The sequence below is a fragment of the Scylla paramamosain genome, chromosome 13, assembly GCF_035594125.1.
Source record: "Scylla paramamosain isolate STU-SP2022 chromosome 13, ASM3559412v1, whole genome shotgun sequence".
Lineage (NCBI taxonomy): Eukaryota > Metazoa > Arthropoda > Malacostraca > Decapoda > Portunidae > Scylla > Scylla paramamosain.
This window is the reverse complement of record NC_087163.1, coordinates 23857085-23879584: the sequence shown is the minus strand read 5'-3', so window position 1 is coordinate 23879584 and position 22500 is coordinate 23857085.

The following is a 22500-nucleotide window of genomic DNA, read 5'->3' as shown; positions in this document are numbered from 1 at the left end:
ACACACACACACACAGATATTAAGACAAGCCGTCAGCGCGATGGAACACCCGCATGGAGCAACCGTCGCTGTCATAACGCCACCCATGAAAGTCGCCGCCAGCACCACCACGTCCAACACTATGGCTACGTGCCGCTATTGGGGCATCTGCCGCCACCTCCACTACCGCTGTTGCTGCCATTAGGACACCCATCGACGCCATTAGGGCACCTGCCGTCGCAAAAAACACTCAGCCCGCCATCACAACACCCGCAGCCATCAAGACACCCGTCGTAGCCAGAACACTCCATTTAATTTTCACATTCGAATTTCATATTTTCATTTCCAAACTCAAATAGTGAACTTCCTGGGAATGACGGGGTGGCGAGTCCCTTGAGCGCGAGGGCTCCGAGTCCCCAGGTGCGCCGCCTTCCCTGAGTCTCCTGATGCAGACTCACCTCGGTTCACTCCTGCCTGATTTCACTCGGGTCCTGCAGCCTCGTGGCCACGTAGTTACTATAAACTGATGTCAGGTTCTCCTTTCGTGCCTCCGCCAGGCAGGTGGGAAGGACACAGGCCGCGTTGCTGTCCCTCTCAGGCCCCAGAACGCCTCCCAGCATGCCACATGTCCCATCACTCTCTGACTCTTCTCCCTGCGCCTTTTCTCCCCCGCACTGCCTCCTTGACTATCTTGTCCCTCCGCCAACTCTGTACAACTCCCCCTTTCGTTTACCCTGCCGTCCTCTCTCACACTATTTCCCTTTTCCACCTCGGCCGCTCTTCCTCTCACTCTACTATTTCCCTTTCCCACCACTTTCCTTTCCATCGCCGCGTCCTCTCAAGGCTTCCCCGCCATCACGAACTCCCAGACTCGCCCAGAAGAGTCTCCCCAAACGCGACATCATTTCATGCTAATGGCAGACACTCAGGATAAAAGCCGACACAGGCAAACTGTTAGGCTGCAGCGGAGTTGGTATTACTGCCAGTAATTGGGAGAAAAACTATGCTAAATAATACACAAAAGTCCAGTTTTCAGGATTCCAAATGGCTTCCTCTTTTCTTCCTTCCGTCGGAGTAAAGCTGGAAATGGTGTCACTGAGACCGTCAACCCAAGGCTCCGGCCGACAGCTACACCGTAGTCGGCGCCTCCTCTTTACCCTTTCCCGCCACCTTTAGGTATTAACGCCCCTCCCAGGGAGCGACCAGGAGTGGGGGACAGGGGAAACGAGAGATGGAGATTAGAGACCCAAGGGAAAAAAGCATAGAAATAAAGAGCGCACCTAAAGGACAAGATGTTCAGAAGAAACTCAAGTAACGAAGGTAAGTGGAAGATAGAGACTGTTAGGGAGCAAGCAGATGACGGGAGGACGCGGGAAGCGGTGCGGCGGACGGGAGATCGAGACAGGCGGAGGAGGAAAGGAAGGAAAAACGAATATAAAAAAGAAGTGGAGGCAGTAAGAGGGTATACAAAAGCCACCGCTGTCCCTCCCCTTCCCCCTTCCCTTCTCACCCCTTCCATCCTGGGCCTCCTAATTAATCACGGCCTCACGAATTCATCACACGAGCATCTTTCCTATTCGACCTCCAGAGTCTTCTTCTGTGACTCCATCTCCTCCACTACTTCCACCACCCACTTGCCAGCCTTGCCACCCCCATCCACCTTCCACAAACACACATACACACAAACACACACACAACAATAACAACACTGCCCAGGTGCCATACAAGTGGAGTTCTGATGGAGTTGAGTGGCACTGGTTTGCTGGTGGACTGGGTGGATGGGTGAGTGGCGCCGCCGTTAAGATAATATAAATATGAATAGGTTCTGGCGGCCATCGGGATACTGACGGCCGGCGGGGAGGGTGAGAACTACACACACTCGCCATTGAACCGCTGATTTCATGCCCGATGCTGACTGATGGTAGAGAGAGAGAGAGAGAGAGAGAGAGAGAGAGAGAGAGAGAGAGAGAGAGAGAGAGAGAGAGAGAGAGAGAGAGAGAGAGAGAGAGAAACAGACGGGCCAATATACCCGCACCAACACGCGTATACCAGTTAGTGAAAGAAAGAAAGACAGCAAAGAAAGGCACGAGGGCTGACTGAGGGATAGACAAGATACACTCTATAAATAATACAGAATGAAAACATAACCGAACCACCACCAACAGCAACCACAACTGCGCCGCAACGTTGCTATCTACTACTAACATCACAACCACTTCTACCACCACCACCACAACCACCACCACCACCACCACCACCAACAACAACAACAAGAACAGCAACTATTCCCACTTCCCTTGCACACACTCCGCCGCGTCGAGCAAGAAAATGAGTTTGAATGGGAGCATTTCTCCCCCCACCCTGTTTCCCCACCCCCCTGCCCTTCACCCCGAGCCGCGACTTGCCCTCCGACCCGCCGCTGTTGACGCCGAGCTCCTCACAATAACAGGACTCCTTCCTCGCCCCACAAATATTGATACCCGCCACCACGCACCAAAATATTTGCCCGACCGACTGGGAAACACAGCCATATTTTCCTTTCTCTTTTTCTTAACCTTTCACCGCGATCAAAGTATAGGAGAAGGAGGGAGAGAGAGGAAGGAGGGAGAGAGAGGGGAGAAAAGGTGTAGGAAGGCGTCTAGGAGAACTGGAGGAGGAGGATTGGGGGGGGGGGGAATAAAAATGTGTCGTGAGGAAGGTGATAGTTTTCCTCCGCGGGTGATAAGGTCGGGGAGGAGGACGAGGCGCCGCGAGGAGTCGACCGTCAGGACACGTGACCGGCTGAGTGTTTAGGTTTTAGGGATCAAACTCAATTCCTTTCCATCTCTTGGCAAAACAAAAGAGGACTTGTTTCTTGAGAATGTTCTCGAGGGGGGAGGCACGTCGTCCCTCTCCATCTTTCCGTGTGTGTGTGTGTGTGTGTGTGTGTGTGTGTGTGTGTGTGTGTGTGTGTGTGTGTGTGTGTGTGTGTGTGTGTGTCTTCGTCCTTTTATCTCTCGCGGCTTCTTTTTCGTTCCAGAGGGAAGAGGAACGGAAAAGAAGAGAGGCCTTATATTAACCCTGTTGTTCATCATTTGCACCGTGACCCTGCCAGGCGGCGACACCACGTCCCTGCTGACAACGCCACGCCTTGTCATGAAGCCTGAGTATCTCGCCATTCCCTTCCTTGCCTCTCTCTCTCTCTCTCTCTCTCTCTCTCTCCTCTCTCTCTCTCTCTCTCTCTCTCTCTCTCTCTCTCTCTCTGTTTTAGCCACCATCTTTTTCATTTCTCCGAGCCTGGCATCTTCCCACTCCTTTCTGTACACCCTCCTCATCCAGTCCTCTAGCACTCAGTCGCGACGCTCCAGGGAGTCGAACCCTCTTACTTTATATCCTCCTGCTGTGAACCCCAGTTTGGCGCCACGACCCGGCCACCGCACGCGGCCCCGCGCCCCTGGTTATATCGCGGGAGGATGGCTGGCGGGTCGTGTCTACTTTGAGTCTTTATTTGGGAAGACCTCCTGTCGCTCTTCCACGATCACCTCATACAGAGAGAGAGAGAGAGAGAGAGAGAGAGAGAGAGAGAGAGAGAGAGAGAGAGAGAGAGAGAGAGAGAGAGAGACTTAAGATTGGTCGGAGTTCTGTTGATGCAGAACAAGCAGCAGTCTCCTGCCCCTTTAACTCTCACTGGCCTCATTGCCCGCCCGTGGGTTCCGCCTTCCTGCGCCCCGGGCACCACTTGCGCCCCTTGACATGCAAGGTCACGCCCCGGAGTTACCAGGGGTCGCTGCTCCTCGCCGCCCGTTTCTGGCGGAATAACTCCCAAGATTTTCTCACTGCTAAAATACCTTCAGTCCCCTTGCTCCGCTGCAGATCAAGTGACCCTCTCTCTCTCTCTCTCTCTCTCTCTCTCTCTCTCTCTCTCTCTCTCTCTCTCTCTCTCTCTCTCTCTCTCTCTCTCTCCACCTCTCCCCTCCCTGACCTTCCCGTCCCTTTCCAGAGGCGCCGCGAGGGACACTTCGAGTCAGGATGTTTCTCATTACTTCACTTTTTCCGGCATTACCGCCAGGTCTTTCCGGCCTCCGCCGCGGGGGTCGGCCGCTGGCAACACCTCAGAGTCAAGAACTCACTTCATGATCAGTGCATTAAATTTAATTAAAATTTCTTTATAACAAAAGTATCAAGAAGCTTGTGCTCGCGTGCGCAGGCAGGCGCGCGCGCGCACACACGCAAGCACGAGCGCGCGCGCACACACACACACACACACACACACACACACACACACACACACACACACACACACACACACACACACACGGAACGCCATGACCCCCACGCAATAATAGTATAAGTGTCGTGAAATAGCGGCTGAACTGCGTCCTGTGTATGTCGATGGCAAAAAGATGGAAGTTGTGCACACGTCACCCGATGGTCGTGGAAAACAATAGAACGGGGGAGGCGCAGCGATCAAAGGCAGGCACACACACACACACACACACACACACACACACACACACACACACACACACACACACACACACACACACACACACAAGGAGGCTCTATATTGCCTACATCACATACAAGACATGGATTGTTACTAAAAGATCACCTCGCCTCCTGTTCGCCACAGCGGCCCAGAGTCTCCCTGCCAGCGTGGCGGCCTGTGCTGCCTGCTCATCGCGCTGCTCTTTCGTTGACGTTCACACTCACACAAAAAATTGCTTATTTATCTCTGACTCTGACTAATTATATTTACTGAAGTTGCGCTGGCAGGATCAATCCTACTGGACACCATTCCCCTCCCTTCCACACTTTCCTCATATATAATAAGTCACTGGTGACGTTATGAATTTGACTGTTGCTGCTGTATTTGTGCTGTTGCTGCTGCTGCTGCTGTTGCTGTTGCTGCTGCTGCTGCTGCTGCTGCTGCTGCTGCTCCTGCTGCTGCTCCTCCTCCTCCTCCTCCTATGTCCTTTCCACTCTTGACCATTATCCAACGACCAACTGTATTAACAGGTTATTTAAAGACTCAGGAAATAAGTGTGTGCTCTGCTGCCTAATGGGACGACACATTAAAAAGGTGGCTGGGACATCCTAATAACGAGTATGTTGTGCAAACAGCTGGAGTGAACCTGCCGAGCATCTTAATCAAGCAGACATCCTCGCGTAGCCTGCGTGCCCGCGGGTGGTCAGGGTGGCCAGGGATCGGGTCACCAAACAGGTAGTGGGTGGAGGGAGGGGCCGAGAGATAGGAAGACCAAGGGAGTTGGGTCATGCCTGGCTACCACCACAAAGCCGTGGGGCACCAAGGCCGCCCGGCAAAACATGCACAACTCCTGCAGGGATCACAGGCCACGTCCTGGTATGCTTCTTGCTATCGTGCGTTGGCTTCCCTGGTCCTGGCAAGGGCGGTCACAGGTCACAACGCTGGGTGCAGCTGGTAATCATTAGCACACCAAGACCGCGGCCTGGAGGCTGCTCCAGGTCCCTGGACAAGTAGTGAGTGAGGCATCTGGCAAGGCGGGTGTGTCGCGGCCACCCAGGTGTTGTGGCAACCATCCCGGGGAGACTCGCACAAGTCCTTCGCGGCGCTGTCCTCTCAGCTCTAAAGGTCAAAGTATATAAAGCTCACAGTACACCTTGAAAAAAAAAAAAATACATCTTGACAAGTTGTAGAACATGTTACCCTCCTCGACAATAAACACTTTCTCGCCACGCCTCAAACACGCCTGTGGCAGAGCACGATCCCAGTGTTCCTCTTGGCACTCTGAAACACAGTCGGAAGACCTTCGAATGATGGCCGGCCGAGGGTGCTGCTGAGGGGCCGGGCGGGGGTTGTCTGACTACCTTACCAAGCTAGAATTACGGATTTCCGCTCACACGAACCGTCAGGCTCCTGGTGACGTCAGTCCAGGAGGAGGGAAGTGAGGGAAAAAATATAAATAGTAACGAAATGAACGTGAGGAAAAGTGACATGGATGCAGGAAGGTAAGTCACCAGCGGGCAAGAAGGAAGGTGAAGTGAACCCCGTGGCGGCGAGAGAGTGTGCTAGCTCCTTAAGTAAGAGTTTATGTTGATCGTGGTGGGAGTTCCTTGGTTCGCCGCCGCGCACCGCCTCTGGCACCCCGGGACTACGCCTCGCCGCCGCAACTCCACCCGGGGGCTTCAAGGGCAAGTTTAAACTCCGAAACCAAAAGTGTGACACCCCTTTCTCCTCGCTCACGCCCCCCGCCGCCGCCTCACAGGAATTACAAATCATGGCAATTTCGCGGACAACCTTCCTCCCTCAGGAACACCCCGGGCTGATGTGCCGCTCATACAACTCTTCAGGTTGCACTTTCCTCTCTTTTTATAGTTATCAGAGTTGATAACTACCAAAATATTGCTAGTGATTTTTCTTTTTTCACTTTAAAAACCTGAGTAAGCGAAGGGAGGCACGGCGCCACCAGCCGTGCCTCAGTGTCGCCCAAAACAAGGAATGCAACGTGCACACCACTTTCTGGGAATGAAAGGTTCATGTAACAAGAAAGAAACACACGCACTGCTGTGGGAAAAGTCATGGAGGCAGCAGCAGTGGCGGCAGCGGCGAAGGCGGCCACATCGCGGGTGATATACGACAGAAAGAACCAAGGCAGGTGTGCAACAAAAGTTCCGGCAGCAACGCCGGCAGGAGGAAGTCACACGCCCCCTGGGAATTCTGGCTGACAGTCTACCTGGCCTGGGGTGGCTCCTCAACCGCTACCTCCGCTTCAGTCCCTGTGCCTGCAGCTCCCTCACTGATCCTGCCCCTCCACCCACTCCTTACCTTCCTTTCTCATATCCTTCCATGCTCCTCCTGTCCCTGGCTTCTTTCCTATCCCTTTCCGGTTCCTGCCCCTCCCGTTTCTACCATCTATACGTAGCTCGCCTCTACTTCTTCCTCTTCGATTTTTTCCTCTTCCTCATCTTCGCTACGCGCCACGTTCCTCCCTTCCCTGAATGAACCTCGGCGTTGCTCTACTTCACTCCGTTTCTTATTGCCGCCGGCCTCCCATCCTCCCTCCCTCCACTGCCTCAGGGACATACGCCTCTGGTCTCACAGGATATTGGCCCACACGTGTTGGCCAACACCTGCAGTTTCGCCGTGATTGCTATGAGGGAAGCTCCGGGGAAGGTTCAGGAAAGTCTTAGATGTGCTGTGAATAAGTGAGAAGTATCTGATATTGCTGGCGGCGAGACGGGCAGACACCCGTGTTAACTTATCGTCCCAACAACAGGGAAAATTACATCTATTTAGTCATGGAAGTGAGTCGTACGTTAGGGGAAGAACTTGAGTATTGAGAGGATGTGTGAGTTTGGTGTGGGAGCGTGAGGGTGTGGGGTCTGGGTGTGGGGACTAAACAGTCAGCCCGGGGTCCCACATCCGTCGCTGCCGGGCCCCGCCTGAGGGCCGGGGGTCGCCACGCCTCGGGGCTGTGACGAGAACTCTGCTCCTTGAGGTCTCCTGTGGCGGCCTGACGGTGACCCTCATTCCCGGCCCTATTCAGTTTCACCAAGGCTCATTTTGCATCTTATGCACAAGCTAGTTGAGGTGCCGTGGGTGTGGGTGGGGAGAGGAAAACCTTGGCAGCAGGAGGCAGGATCCAGGTCACCTCCTCCATCCCCGCACGAGCCACATGCCTGGCGCATTTTTTCTGTTCAGAGCAAGAGTCGCTGTGACCTTTCAGAAACGCTGACGGCGATGCCTGGCCGACCAGCACTGGGTCACCTTTGCCTCGCTCCCCTGGCACTTATCATGCTGGACAGCGAGAACACAACCACCATTATACAACTTTCACCATCCTAAATGTTGAATATCAAAATCGCTCGTACAACACAGCGGGGACTGCAACACACCTCGGCAGCAGGGAACCACCAGTCAGTGAGCGTCGGTGTCCATTGGCGGTGTTTACACAATGGAGTAAGATTTTTGTGTGCGAGGCAGCAGGTGTTTTTAAATCAACCCTCGGATGAGGAGGATCAGGCGGCGGCCTTAAGAGTGATCCATGGGCGGAGGAATACGAGGAGGAGAATGACGAAAAAGATGAAAGAGCCAAGAGGCGGAGGTGGGCGAGGCGCCTGCGTGGTGTGTGGGGAGAGGCCGGGGGCGTGCGGGCCGCGTGTTGGCTCAGCCCTGGAACAAACACCATCACTCTGTTTGTGCCGCCTCTGTGCCTGCACGCCGCGGGGAGCACACGGGGAGGGCCAGAGCGGCGAGAGGGTATTGACGTAAGGGGCTGCGAGCGAGGGGGCACATTGGTGTGTTAGGGTGTGCGTGTGTGCGTGTGTGTGAGTGTGTGTGCGTACGGACGTGTGTATGGCAGTGCACATACAAAGTACATAGATCAAAAGAGTCCCGCAAGGTGGTGGCGAGGTGCGTGTGTGAGCGGCTCAGGGCGGACTATGGGTTTGCTGTGTGACGTGTCCTGCTGTGCTGTGCATACCGTGCGTGTGTGCCGAGGCAGGCACCGGGAGGAGGGGCCGGCCGTTAGCAAACAGCAGGTGTGTGGGAGGGCGTGAATCAGGCGAAGTGCTGGATGGCGTCGGGAAGGAAGAACCCAGACCCTGATGTGCCCTTTCCCCAGCCCGCGGCCACGGAACATCCCCACTACCACCACCACCACCATCACCACATGCCTTCCCGTCTGCCGCAGCGATGTGCCGCACGTCATTCACCACACCACTGAACACCAGCACGCACACACACGCACACACACACACACACACCACCACCACCTACACCCTATCCTTGCAGACCTGAGGGACGTACTGGCAATACCTGCACCACCATAGGCACAGAGGGAGGCCCACGAGGAGGAAATCTGAATTCCTCCTTCTCCAAGACTAACAGAAGCCACTGCCACTCCTCCTACTGCCACCCTCCATCACTCCCCCCACACATAGAGCCCTGCCGCGCCACCACAGCCAATGCTCCCCGCAGGATGGACGAAAGGGTGCGGAAGGGAACGAGTGCGTCTGGAAGATCTGCCGAGGTCATGGAAGGCCGAGTATTTGATGTCCTGAAGGCGAACAGTCGGTCTTCTGGTTAATGACTAAGGTTAGGGGACTCTCGCACTCTCACCCACCCACCCATCACCCATCGCTCTCTCTCTCTCTCTCTCTCTCTCTCTCTCTCTCTCTCTCTCTCTCTCTCTCTCTACAGGTGTCTCAACGCAAGGAGATTAAAAAAAAAAAAAGGTAAAAAGTACACCCATATCTCGGGCACTCCTGCAGAAGGCGCGGAAGGAGGGGGAAGAATGCCACGCCGTGACTTTCTTTGCGGGTGACCCACAGCCGCCCTTACCGGTGACAGTGAGGCGCCAGGTGAGGTCATCGCGGCTGTCAGGCATATGTATTGTTCACACACACACACACACACACACACACACACACACACACACACACACACACACACACACACACACACACACACACACACACACACACACACACACACACACACACACACACACACACACACACACACACTCTTGCAAAAAACAGTGGGCAACGCGTCCCACTTTTTTCTTTCCTTGTTTTTGTTTGAGGATAAAGTTAGCTGGGAATGGGACAAGAGGAAGCCATCACGGCCACCACCACCACTGCCACCACCACCACTGCCACCACCACCACCACCACCACCACCACCACCATCACCATTAGTATCGTCGCCACCGCCACCACCGCCAACGCCACCACCAAGGCAAGTCTGAGGCGAGCCAGACACTTGTAAACTAACGCGCCTGTCTCACGTCTCTCAGCATAAACAAGGAAATGTCTCACAGAACACGCTCCTCAGTCGCTGCGGGATGAGGACGCGAAATACAGGCATTCAATCTCAAGAGTGTATTTGTCTTCTTCCTTAAATTCATTCTCTGGTGGCTCATGGGAGGAGAATCTTTCCCTCTTGGTGAATTCCTTCCCCCGCGTCCTCCTCTAAGGGCGGTGAAGGGAAGGCAGTCTTGGAATAACAGCTTAGTGACGGGGAGAGGGCGAAGTGGGTGGGCGGTGACTAGGCGGGCCTGCGCACCCCGGGCACCACGCCATATGGTGACGGCGGCGCGGGGGTAAACGGAGGAATGGTGGTCGAGGCAGGGAGAGGCAGGGCGTTGCAGGCCTAGGAGAGCCGAGGGGCGCGGTGGGTGGGTAAGAGAAACAGTGCAACGCTGGCGAATTGATGCTGTTGCCAGGGAGGGTTGCGGCGGCCAGCCTTGATGACGGAGGAAGCAGGTTTTCATATTTCAGATGACAGAGGACGCGGCGGTGGGGTGGTGAGGCTGTCAGCGCCGGAAGTTCAAAGGTACTCTCTGGCAGGTTTCTGAAAGATGTCAAGCAAGAAGTCACAGTGAAGGCAGCCGCCTCCCAGGCAGCAGGACGCGAGGGAGGGTCGCGTCCCTTCCGCAGGCATCGCGGCCGAGGCGGCTGGAGGTTCATAGTCAAGTAGTCAAGAATGAGCCGCTGGCCGTCGCTCGTCATAATTTTCATTACAATTCATGATACATAAACCTCTGAGGCGACCACACACGTGTTTAGCGTCAACCCATGCTGCCCCCGAGCCCTCTCCGCCCACTGCACCCAGGCCAGTCCTCCACGTGGTGTGTGTGAGCCCCGGGGCGCCAGGGACTGCCTCCTCAGCCCCCACTCAGCCACCACGGTCCACCGCCGCTACGACCAGAGGGGGTGAAGGCCACTCCTCCAGCCCCTGACGGTCGCGGTGGCTGGATCCCAGACGACCCAGAGGCATCACCCGGGGGATTCTGATACAAGGGAGCACAAACAGATGGCGCACGTAAAGCCTCCACCCTGAGGCCCTGGACCCCTGCCCATGCTCCGTGACGGCACCCAGCCCCGCACGCCCCTCACCCACACACCCGTCACACACACACACACACACACACACACACACACACACACACACACACACACACACACACACACAAGACGGCCCAACCCTAAACCTATACCATCCGAGAGGCATTCCTGTCTCCGTCAGCTCTCTATTCCTGCCGGCGTCACCTGCCTCCCTCCCCCACGGCACCAATCATCTCCAGGTGACCCCGGACACCAAACTATACCTCACGTCATTTCCGGGGACACGGGAGCTCCTGGGGTCAAGGTCAACGTGCCCACACCATGACTTGTGCTGTGCTGCATTGTTCCATTCCTGGCGGGTCACGTGCTGCCCTCCGCCGCCATGTACCACTTAGCACTTCTTTCTGCACGTCCTAAAACCCAATTATCCACGAATAAGAGAGAGAGAGAGAGAGAGAGAGAGAGAGAGAGAGAGAGAGAGAGAGAGAGAGAGAGAGAGAGAGAGAGAGAGAGAGAGAGAGAGAGAGAGAGAGAGAGAGAGAGAGAGAGAATTTCCTTTGATCCTCCGCCGCCACACCCTCATAAGACCCGCAGCTGATAATGCAGAACCATCGCGGCTTTTAACTCAACTCTCTCTATTATTGCTGTTGCTGCAAATACCAATACTGCTGCTGCTGCTGCTGCTGCTGCTGGGAATATCACTACCACCACTACCATCAGTACTACTAATATCACTACATCTGTCACTGTTTCTATTATTACTACAGCCATAATTACTTCTACTTCAAGTGCGCTTTGTTTATCAATACTACAACTTTTATATTACAACTGCTGTAAGTATTAATATCATTACTATTGTTGCTGCTATGGGTAAATGTAGTATCACTGCTATTGCTCCTGCTGCTACTACCACTACTACTATCACTACCATAATACTACAGCCGCCACTCCACTTCCATTACATTCTCTAGTGAAGTACCCCTGCGTCACCACCAATGCACTCAATACAACCATGATAACCCACCATTACCATTCCCTCCTCCTAGACCACCACCGCCACCGCCACTATGCACCATTCCATTGCCCTCTCGCTCACCCGGATCGTCTTCACTAATCCGGCTGATGTCTCGCTTCCCCGGTTGTCCTGCCCGCATTCTTAGCCCGTTTTTCCACTTAGCTTGGCGGGCCGTCTCGCATAACTGACCACGGCGCCAGACACGAGCGTCTATATTCAGTGCTTGGCATGGGAAACGCAATGTGGTGTATTAATATGCGTGTTTAAAGGCCGAGCTTACCGCCACGGAGGATTAATAATAGAAATAAGAAGAGGGTTTACAAAAAATAATTCCGTGAACATATATTTTTTTTACTAGGATGGAATAGCAAGAATACTCGTGCGGGAAAAAATGCAGAGATAATATGTTGTCATTTATTTAAACGGGAATGACAAAAAAATATGACGTTCTACACACGACAAGAATATACACCCATAGTTACGAAAGATCTCGTGAGATAAACTTTAATTAAGGCTGAAAACGGTTTAATAAAAAAAAAAAGAAAGAAAAAAAAGTTGGTTAAGGTCAAGACAGGCTGAGCCAGGTAGCGCCACGAGGTGAGGAAAAAGACTTTATAGATATTAAAGTCTAAAAAAAGCGAAAAAAATAATAATCACACACCAATAAGAGAAAATAACATATGTAAATGAACGGCAGGAGGAGAGGAATGAGATGGAGAGGGAAACGAATCCAAAACGACCATGATTAAAGGACAGAAAAGAGAGGTGAGGAAAAGGCGCATTAAAGGAGATAGAGGGTTGGCTTAAAGGGGAAGGAAGCTTATCTCAAGGGAGGGAGGCGCGGGAGCTCACTTAAAGGGGAAGACGAAGACGAGCCGCTCCAAGAAGTCGCAAGAGGAAAAGTTGGCGTTCCAGGTTATCTCCTTAAAGAAAAAGAAGCAATTTGTCTGAAAAGGATGGATAGTCTCGGAGGGAAATAAATAACTCAGTCCTTACCGCCACCACTGCCGCCATTAAGAGATATGTGTGTGTATACCTGGTTACCTGTGTGTGGATATGTTTGTGTGTATGTATGTGAGAGGGCGTGTACGTAGATATGATTCGGCTCAGTGAAGATAGGAGTGTGTGTGTGTGTGTGTGTGTGTGTGTGTGTGTGTGTGTGTGTGTGTGTGTATCTATATAGCTTTCTCCCCACAGACTCAATTCAACGTCGTTCAGTTCTCAGTTCACATTCAACCATGAGATATGAAAACTGTGTGTGTGTGACTGTATGTGGGGTGTCTGAATGTGTGTAGCTAAGTGTACCTATGTAGTATTTGTCTCAGTCTGAGTATAAAAATTAATGATGGTACAGATAATGGTACTCTAATATCACAATCAACTAAAACACAAAACGAAACAAAGGAAGAGAAAGGAAGAGAAGAGAAGGAAAGGGATGTGGTGATGGCATTGGCTACAGTGAAGGCCGAGAGGAGTGTCCGTGTGTGGGGGTAGGGGTGATGAGGAAGAGGTGATGCGGGATGATGATGAGGGTGATGAGGGTGATGAGGCAGGACGGTGAGGATAACAGTAGTAAGGGGGAAGAGAGTGATAATGATAATAAAACAGACAAATGGTAGTGGTGGCCTTGACGGAATAGGGTGATGATGGTGATGATGGTGCAGGTGTATGGCGGTGGCGGTGCTGGTGGTGGTTATGTATGTGGAGGCGGCGGCGGCGGCGGTGGTGGTGGTGGTGGTGGTGGTGGTGAAGTGGAAGGGGAGAGGAGGCAGAGGGAAATAGGTAATTGGAGGGGATAGGGAAAAAGGGAGGCGGTGGAGAGGCGTGGGAGGGAAAAACGGAAAGGCAGGAAGCAGGAGGAGGAGGAGGAGGAGGAGGAGGAGAACCGCCACCTGGACTTCATATTCTAAGATGCTCACCCTCAACTCAATGATACCGTGTAGAAAATAACTCCTCTCTCTCTCTCTCTCTCTCTCTCTCTCTCTCTCTCTCTCTCTCTCTCTCTCTCTCTCTCTCTCTCTCTCTCTCTCTCTCCACATCCTCCGCACACAACAAATAACCAAGCTTGAGATAAACGCGATAAAAAAGCCATAAGTTTTTCTATCGTTCTCGTTCTCCTCTTCCTCCTCCTCCTCCTCCTCCTCCTCCTCCTCCTCCTCCTCCTCGGCGACCACATTGGCGTGTAAATAACTTAGCGTATGGTGCAGGGGAAAGAATAACTCGTGTAGGCCTAACATAAACTTACATGTACACGTATTTATTATGGAGCAGCAATAGGCCTGTGCCCAACCCCGACAGGAGGAAGGAAACAGGGAAAATATACATCGCTACTCTGAATTCTCGTGAAGGGGATAAAAAATGGAAAGGAATCATGAAAAAAAAAAAAAGACACTTGAACCATCGCAGGAAACAACAACAACAACAACAACAACAACAACAGCAACAAGATGATTCACGGCAAAACACAAACCAAAAACGAAAAAGGAAAAAAAAAGGGAGAAAGTATAAATCAGGCGAGGGAAATATATATATACAAAAAAAAAAAAAAAAATAGAGACACGCCTAAATACGAATGGGTGGGGGAAGCAAAAAAACAAAGAAAAAAATATATATAAATTAGGGTCACATGAGACTGAAAATTTGTAAGCCAAAGAGGCAGCGGGCGCCTCCCCTCCCCTACAGAATAATACATGTCCATTTCGGCATTATTTAACTCCCCTGCCACTTACTGTATGGGGCGGGACTGACGTGGGGCGCGGCTTACATGCGCGCTGAGGGTAAAGCCGTGGAGAGAGAGAGAGAGAGAGAGAGAGAGAGAGAGAGAGAGAGAGAGAGAGAGAGAGAGAGAGAGAGAGAGAGAGAGAGAGAGAGAGAGTGGTGCTGTGGTGTTCATGGTGTCCAGGGAGTAATCTGATGTATTGGTGAATGTGGTGGTGATACAGTGTTCCAATGGTGATGTAGTGATGGCAATGCTGAGTGGTGGTGATGAACATGGTGCCTTGGGGAGGGTGACGGTGTTGTAGTGTGGTGTGGTGATGACATGAGTGAGGGTGTGAGTGGGGGTGTTGCTGGGGAAAGGTTAGCACAGCAGCGGAGGTAAACAGGGCGGGGTGGAGTGGGGCAACACAGGGTGGGGCGGGACACAGCAGGAGGAATAGGAGGAGCAGGAGCAGCAGGGGCAAGGGCAGGGCGGGGCAGGGGCAGGGCAGGGCGGGGCAGGGTATGAGCAAGCCTTGATCCTAACTAAACATATACATATAATATTTTTTTCAAAGCACGAGCAGCATTCTTGTCTTTGTCTACGTAGCTGATAGTGATAGTCCCCCCTCTCTCTCTCTCTCTCTCTCTCTCAATGGCTGTGTTGTTCTGGCCCCGCACAAAGGAAATTGTACCTCTTCCCTCTCGACCTGTGCTTCTCCCTTTCTCTCTCGCGGATCCGATACAAAAAATGCCACTAAACACATTAATTAGGCGAACATATGAGCGATGCGTTCCTACTATTAATATTATTGTCATTGATATTATTATTATTATTATTATTACTATTACTATCATCATTATATTGTTGCGGCTGTTAATTTGTCATGCAGTGAAATCATCATAGACGTTGATGATGATGATGATGATGATGATGTTATTGTTATTCATATGATTGTGTTTATATGTATGTGTGTGGTGTGCTCTCTCTCTCTCTCTCTCTCTCTCTCTCTCTCTCTCTCTCTCTCTCTCTCTCTCTCTCTCTCTCTCTCTCTCTCTCTCTCTCTCTCTCTCTCTCACGCTCGCTCAAAACAGAATAATTAAAAAAGACTACAATTTCTTTCCTTTACCTTCCCGAACTGAAAACTTAATTTGCCTTAGTTTGTCTGGATCGATTGAAGGAAGGAAGGGATGAAAGAATGAATGAATGAATGGAGGAAGGAAGGGATGGAGGAAGAGGGGAGAGCGAAAGATGGAGAAAGGAACAGAAGGGACGTAAAGGGAGGGAAAGGGAGAGGGAGAGAACGGCGCACGAAAAAAAGTGAGCTGAGTAAACAAGGAACGGAAGAAGAGTGAGGAATGCGATGACGAATGTTTAAAAAAGTGAGCATCTATCGTTTGTGTGTGTGTGTGTGTGTGTGTGTGTGTGTGTGTGTGTGTGTGTGTGTGTGTGTGTGTGTGTGTGTGTGTGTGTGTGTGTGTGTGTGTGTGTGTGTGTGTGTGTGTGTGTGTGTCAGGTTCCCATCACAGCTGAGATAAGAAATTAAACCCTTTTTTTTAAACCACCCTTACGTTTTTTAATGAGTTACTCTGAATCAGAAAAAAAAGGAAGTGTTTATTATTATGACTGCGTGTGTGAGCCCGGCAGGCAAATGTGCGCTGGGGAATGAGACAACTGCAGGAAATGACAGTTGTGTAGCAGGTATAGCAGGTGTGTGTATAATGTAAAATTAACATATGTGAAATCAGGTATATGCGGGTACTAACAAGTGTGCGTGTGTATGTGCGTGCGTGTGTGTGTGTGTGTGTGTGTGTGTGTGTGTGTGTGTGTGTGTGTGTGTGTGTGTGTGTGTGTGTGTGTGTGTGTGTGTGTGTGTGTGTATGTGTGTGCTACCTGTGGGGAAGTGTTTGGCCATGGCGGGCATTTGGGGAGGGCGTGAAAGGATAGGCTTAGTACTCAAGGTCTCGCTTTTGTTCACCCCATGTGGAGTCCAGAGCTTCTTCCGGCTACCCAATCATTCCTGGGTTCACTGTATGGCTGGATAAAAGGAAGCTTCAGACAGACAAACAGATGGACAGAGAGAAAGACACACACACACAACCTCTCTCTCTCTCTCTCTCTCTCTCTCTCTCTCTCTCTCTCTCTCTCTCTCTCTCTCTCTCTCTCTCTCTCTCTCTCTCTAATACATACAGTTGGCCCAGACGCTGCAAAGTTGACGTCATTCTTCTTCTTTTACTTCGCCTCTACTTACCTGGAAAGAGAAGAAAGAAAGAAAAGTTAGTTCTCGGATACACACTAACCGGATAATTTCTTTTTCCGTACAAACAAGAAATCAATAAATCTCGAGGGAATCCAAAGCGAAGCGGACACGGGGAAGGACGGGCGAGCGGACAGACGGACGGCCAGATGGGGAGGCTGATAGAGACAGGTGAGGTGACACAAGAAAGATGAACACCTGGCTGACGACACAATCAGAAGGCCAGAGGTAAACAAAGAGAGCCGCAGAAACAGTGGAGACAGAAATAATACCACGGACACGGACACGGACACACACACACACACACACACACACACACACACACAGTTAAGACGCCTGGACGAGATGACAGCTCAAAGACGGACGGGCGAGCAGTAGGGCGGTGGACAGTATGAGGACAGCACGGACACACAGGTAGCCACGGACAGGACCTGCCTCATTCACCACCGAAACAAGTGACTTTATGGTTGCCACAGACGACGGCAGATCAAGTCTCCACTACCTGCTCCGCGGCCCCCACCCTTGGACGGCCTCATTTTACTGCTGCCTACTTAAGCTTTATATATACGACCTCCAGCTAGGAAGCACTGTGCAGCAGACCAAGTTCTTTTTTTTTCTTTTTTTCTTTTTTTTTTTTCTGTGTGTGAGCCTGGCTGCCTTTTATTTCTTTCTCGTCCTGTCCCCAAGCTCTTACCCACCACTCACCTGCTCTCATCCACCCTCCCACAGCACCCGTCCACCTAACCCCTCCCCCTCCCACCAGCCCTACCGGGAGACCCCCGTACACAACCAGGCCGCCTATAACCACCACAACCGCCGTAATCCAGACCACAGTCCTCGGCGTGGTCCAAAGGGCAAGTCATATCGCCGAGTCAGGGAAGGGAACGAGCAACCCGTGACTCTTGCCTTAACTCAGTTTATTCCGAATGAGCTGGACTCCGACACTGCCGAGCGCCATTGCCCTCTGTACGGGGGAGGGAGAGTAAGGGGAAAGGAAAATGCACGGTAGTAATACACACACTCCTCTCTCGGCCTTCACTCCTACAGCAGCGAGGCCTCCCGCCGCCTAGGGGAGCGGCGAGGCTTGGTGGCCAGGCTGCTATAATTAGCGTCCATCAGGAAGCTCTTCGTTATCGCGGACCTGAGCCGTGACAGCCGCCCACCCCGAGCCTCTTCCTCTGTCCGCGGCTCGCCTCCTGTCTGCCTCTCCCTTATCTCCTGTACACGCTGCTCCACCGCCGCAGTAATCGGCCTACTCTCTTTGTCAACTGGTGTTTATCTTGGGCGGCGTGTCCCTGGCTGGGTGGGGAAGCCAGCTCCTCCGTCCCTAGGATGTGGCCGCGCTCCTGAACCACGCAGCCTGTAGGTGGTGGCCAAGATGGGCGAGGAAGGCGAGGAACCTGCACCATACGTCCTTCAGAGGCCACACGGGCAGGAAGGCAGCGCGAGACGGCAAGTTCCCTGTACCCTGCATCCTGAACACTGTCTGGACGCCCTGCTTCCGACATTCCTTGACGCTCTGATGGGTCCACAGCAAGCCAACGTGCGATCACGCCCTCTGGCCTCACCCACTCACCTGTGTTTCGTGCACAAACCTCGTACAAAATATTCATAAATCTTTTTTTACCTGGAGCCTTGGCCTTAACTGAGATTAATGACGGAACTTTGTGAGCGGGGCGTCACGGGCGGAGCGGCGTGATGCATGGGCGGTCGTGGGCGTGTCCCGCCCTCGCTTGCCTGGGGCCCCGCGCCCGCCAGCTGACCCCACCACTGTCTTCTGCAGCTCACCTCGATTCTTTAAAATATGGATCATGTTCCCTCCCCTTTCTCAACTACTTTCAGTGAGCTCTAGTGAAGTTACTGGAGTTTTCGAGGGAATCATGATTCCATTGATGGTTCAGTAAGAATTCCGCATCAGTAATGAAAAAAAAAAACATCCATGAGGGCCCGACTAATCATATCTGTGGCCTTTGAATGTCGCCCTAATGAGAGGCCAGAGTTTCAAAATACAGCTTTATGTCTTGTAAAGCAGCGTACAAATCAGTAATGAAAAAAAAATAATTATCATTACTAGCTTTACTATCATTATCATCATTGCCACTACCATCATCATCATCATCATCATCATCATCATCATCATTAGTAGTAGTAGTAGTAGTAGTAGTAGTAGTAGTAGTAGCAGAAACAGCAGCAACAGTAATAATGCATTTCAAAGCCAAATATTTTCCAGTATTGCAGTGCTTCGTTATCGGCACGTTCTTACCCAAGACTGGACAAAGCTGGAAAACAATTCACCGCCAGCGCCGCGCCTATACACACACATACCACCACACGTGTGCACCTCCCGTCCGTCCCCGCTGCTTTGGCAACTATCAAAAATACAAATGCTGTGTGGCGCAAAGACCATCATGACTACCGCCATCGCCGCCGCCTAAAGCCTGTTATACCACGGTGGTGTAAAGAATTTCAGACTTTGTTTGTGTACAGCTGCGGCGCCTCTAACACTATAACAATTCCTGTGAAAAGCACGCGACTGATTGCCACGATTTATAGCCAGCACACACACCGTCACTGCGGGATCTAGTGCTGCGGGTCACGCCCTCGCTGCCATACCATTGATTCTTTGGCACATTCACAACTTGCAAGGGCGGTCTGTGCTTCTAAAGACAGCCAACGCACGCCACATCTCCCGCCACCGCCATTACCAGCAGGAGGCGCCACGCAACACCCACACAGCCGCCATACGTGCCGCCACCAAGCGCCATATTGCCACAATGGGTCTTGCCTCCCCCCTGTGTCCGTCGTTCTGGAAAGTCTGCCTCTGCTAATCTATGATCTCCGGTGAATAATGACATGGGGCGCTATGTAAACTTTTTAGCTCAGGACTTACGCAGTTTAATCACTACTAAGCTCATTGATAGTTGTCCGTACGATTAAAATGTGTGTTTTTGTGTGTGGGTACGTGAGGTGAGGGAACAGCTGGCTCACTCTAGCGCCGCCACCTGCAAACCAACTATGTATACACCACCACCACCACCACACACCAGCCACAGAGACCACATATTACCGTCACCTACACTTAAAATTCGATCATGAATGGCTAGCATGAATAAGCACCTTTGTTACCTAAATATCACTCGCAGGTGTGTCCCAGCACTACACAGCACCATCACCATTACCGTATGCACCATAATACCACCACAACACCGCATCACCAAAATTCTCACACAAAAGCTATCCCACATTACCACCACCACCACCACCACCACCACCACAACAGACGCTACTTACCAGTGCCACACGACATCAAAACACATTAACATCCATTCACTAATTTGCTGGGTAAGTCTCCCCCTCTCCCCCTCTCCCGCCCCCGCGCCTCCCTTCACGCTCTGGGATGTTTAGTTATTGTGTTCAGAAATGTTTGGTGGCGAGGGCGCGCGGGACACAAAGCTTTGATGCGCTTACCGGGGCAGCCGATGTCAGGGTCTTTGCGAGCAGTATTGCCGACCCCGCCTCACCCGCTAAAGGATTTTTGACCTTCACCTCCGCCACGAGACAGAGAGCGGAAAAAGGGTAAAAAAAATAAACACTGCACACGTGAAATAGAATATACACGCTGATTCTCTCTCTCTCTCTCTCTCTCCTCCTCTCTTCTCTCTCTCTCTCTCTCTCTCTCTCTCTCTTCTCTCTCTCTCTCTCTCTCTCTCTCTCACACACACACACACAAACAGGTCAACTTCTATACAGATTTCGCTCAACTGCATCAATTATTCCTTTCTCACGGTTCGTAGTGTTATATTTAACCTGCTGTTCTTCCATAACTACAAGTGTATCTTATTCTGTCACCAAACAGTTCTTCAAAACCTTAAAAAAAAAAAAAAAGAAATCATCTCATCTAGTTCCCTCATCGCCTTTATTACAATCTTCACCATCGTCATTATCAACACGGGCGTGACTCCCCGTGTCTTCGTCGATAACGCGGTGCCCCGGTGTCCCTGCTTCGTCGTGGCTTATCATAATGTGTGCTGGCCCACTAAGCCGCGCCACACACCATACATCCACGTCCCGGTGATCTATCTGCCGCCTGGATAATCTCTCCGTGCACTGGCCTCCTGGTGCTCCCTCCTACTTCCTGCGCCGCCTCTCTGTCACACCAACGCCGCTGCCATTACCACCACATATGCACCATCACCATGTAACCTTGCTATCATCGCACATACATCGCTACCATCTACATTCTGCATCATCATTATCACTGCAACCGCACTCATCATCACGACTACAGGCACCACAGCTACTCCCATCACCGCAGCTCAAAAGACATCAGAACCGGAGCGCCGCCCGTCAGCCTCGCACGGGCGGCCACGCTGAGCGGCACGCGGCTGCCTCACCGCAAACACCTGGGGCCTCCCTCACCTGCACACCCACCCGACGGGAACCAAGGCGGCGTGTGTGCGGCGGTCTAGAGAGCTGTTTCCGATGAGCGTGTCCGTGACGGCGAGCAAAGATGAAGACGCAAGGCCCAAGTCGCGGCCACGGCAGGGGCTTGGGAGGCGTCGGCGGGGTCAGTTTACGAGGCAGTAGGCCGCCGCCAGTCGCAGGTTCCGCCGCCGCACGATACGGCGCAGCTCAATACAACATCTTCGCCGCCTCGCTTAACGCCAGGTCGCCACTCAGAAAAGCCATTCGACGCTCTCTCTCACTATCACGTTTCTCTCGAGGGGAAAATAGGGCAGGAGGTGGCGGGGTGAAGGAGAGGGGCAGCGGGGCGGCGTGGGTCGTGCGCTGGTTTGCTCCACATAACCTCATCTTTTCCTCTCCTGGTATTCATCACTTGTACAGCCTGGCCTAGAACACCTCCTGAACGGTCTTCATAACTCAACGCAACTCAACAGTCAAGAAGGAAACGGGTGGCGGGTTGGCTTGCGTGAGGGAGAGGAGGCGGCGCCGCAGTGACAAGCGAGCATTAGGTATGAATCCGCTGGGAGGCAAGGACCTGGAGATGGCAGAGGGGAGAAGGAAGCCGCCGCCACATCAAACACCTCTTGAACATGTCATAAAAATTTTAACCTTCTCAGCCTCCGGAACAGTGTATTTTATAACCCCTTCTGGGCGTAACGCGGCATGCTCACCCGCACGCAGCACCCCGGTCCCCGCCGCTACCTGCTTGGGCTGAGGAACATGAGTCGGGGCGAGGGGCGAGCCGGGACTGCCTAACGCGGGTCTTAAAGGAAGAGCGGCGGTGTTTTAGGAGTGCGTCGCCTTGTCCTGCGCCTTCAAAGAGCTCCCGGTAAGACAGAGGAAGCGAACCGGTCTGTCTGGGGCTGGGAGTTTTGTTTTCTACTCAGGATTGTTAGTAAGAAGGAACTGTTAGGAAGGTTTTCATATTGATTTTTGTCCTTAATAGTGATATAGAATCCTTGTTAAAGTTTTACAAGAAGTAAGTAATGAAAAATCTCGAAGATTCACAGTACTTTCCATTACGGCCGGACGAAGGCAGTTGACATAAGGCAGCAAAATATTTAAGAACACGGTGATATAGAGGCCAAAGCGACAGTAAGGTGGATGCGAGTCAGGGTGGCTGCAGCTTGAGAGTTATAAATGATGCCCTGATTACTACTCCTTGGAAAAAAGGATGCTGTTCTGCCGCACCTTTCCCCTTTACCAATCCCGCCTCGTCCCTTACCCCCCCAACCATCCCCCAACCATCTCCCGCCTCGTTCGGTCTCATCTTCC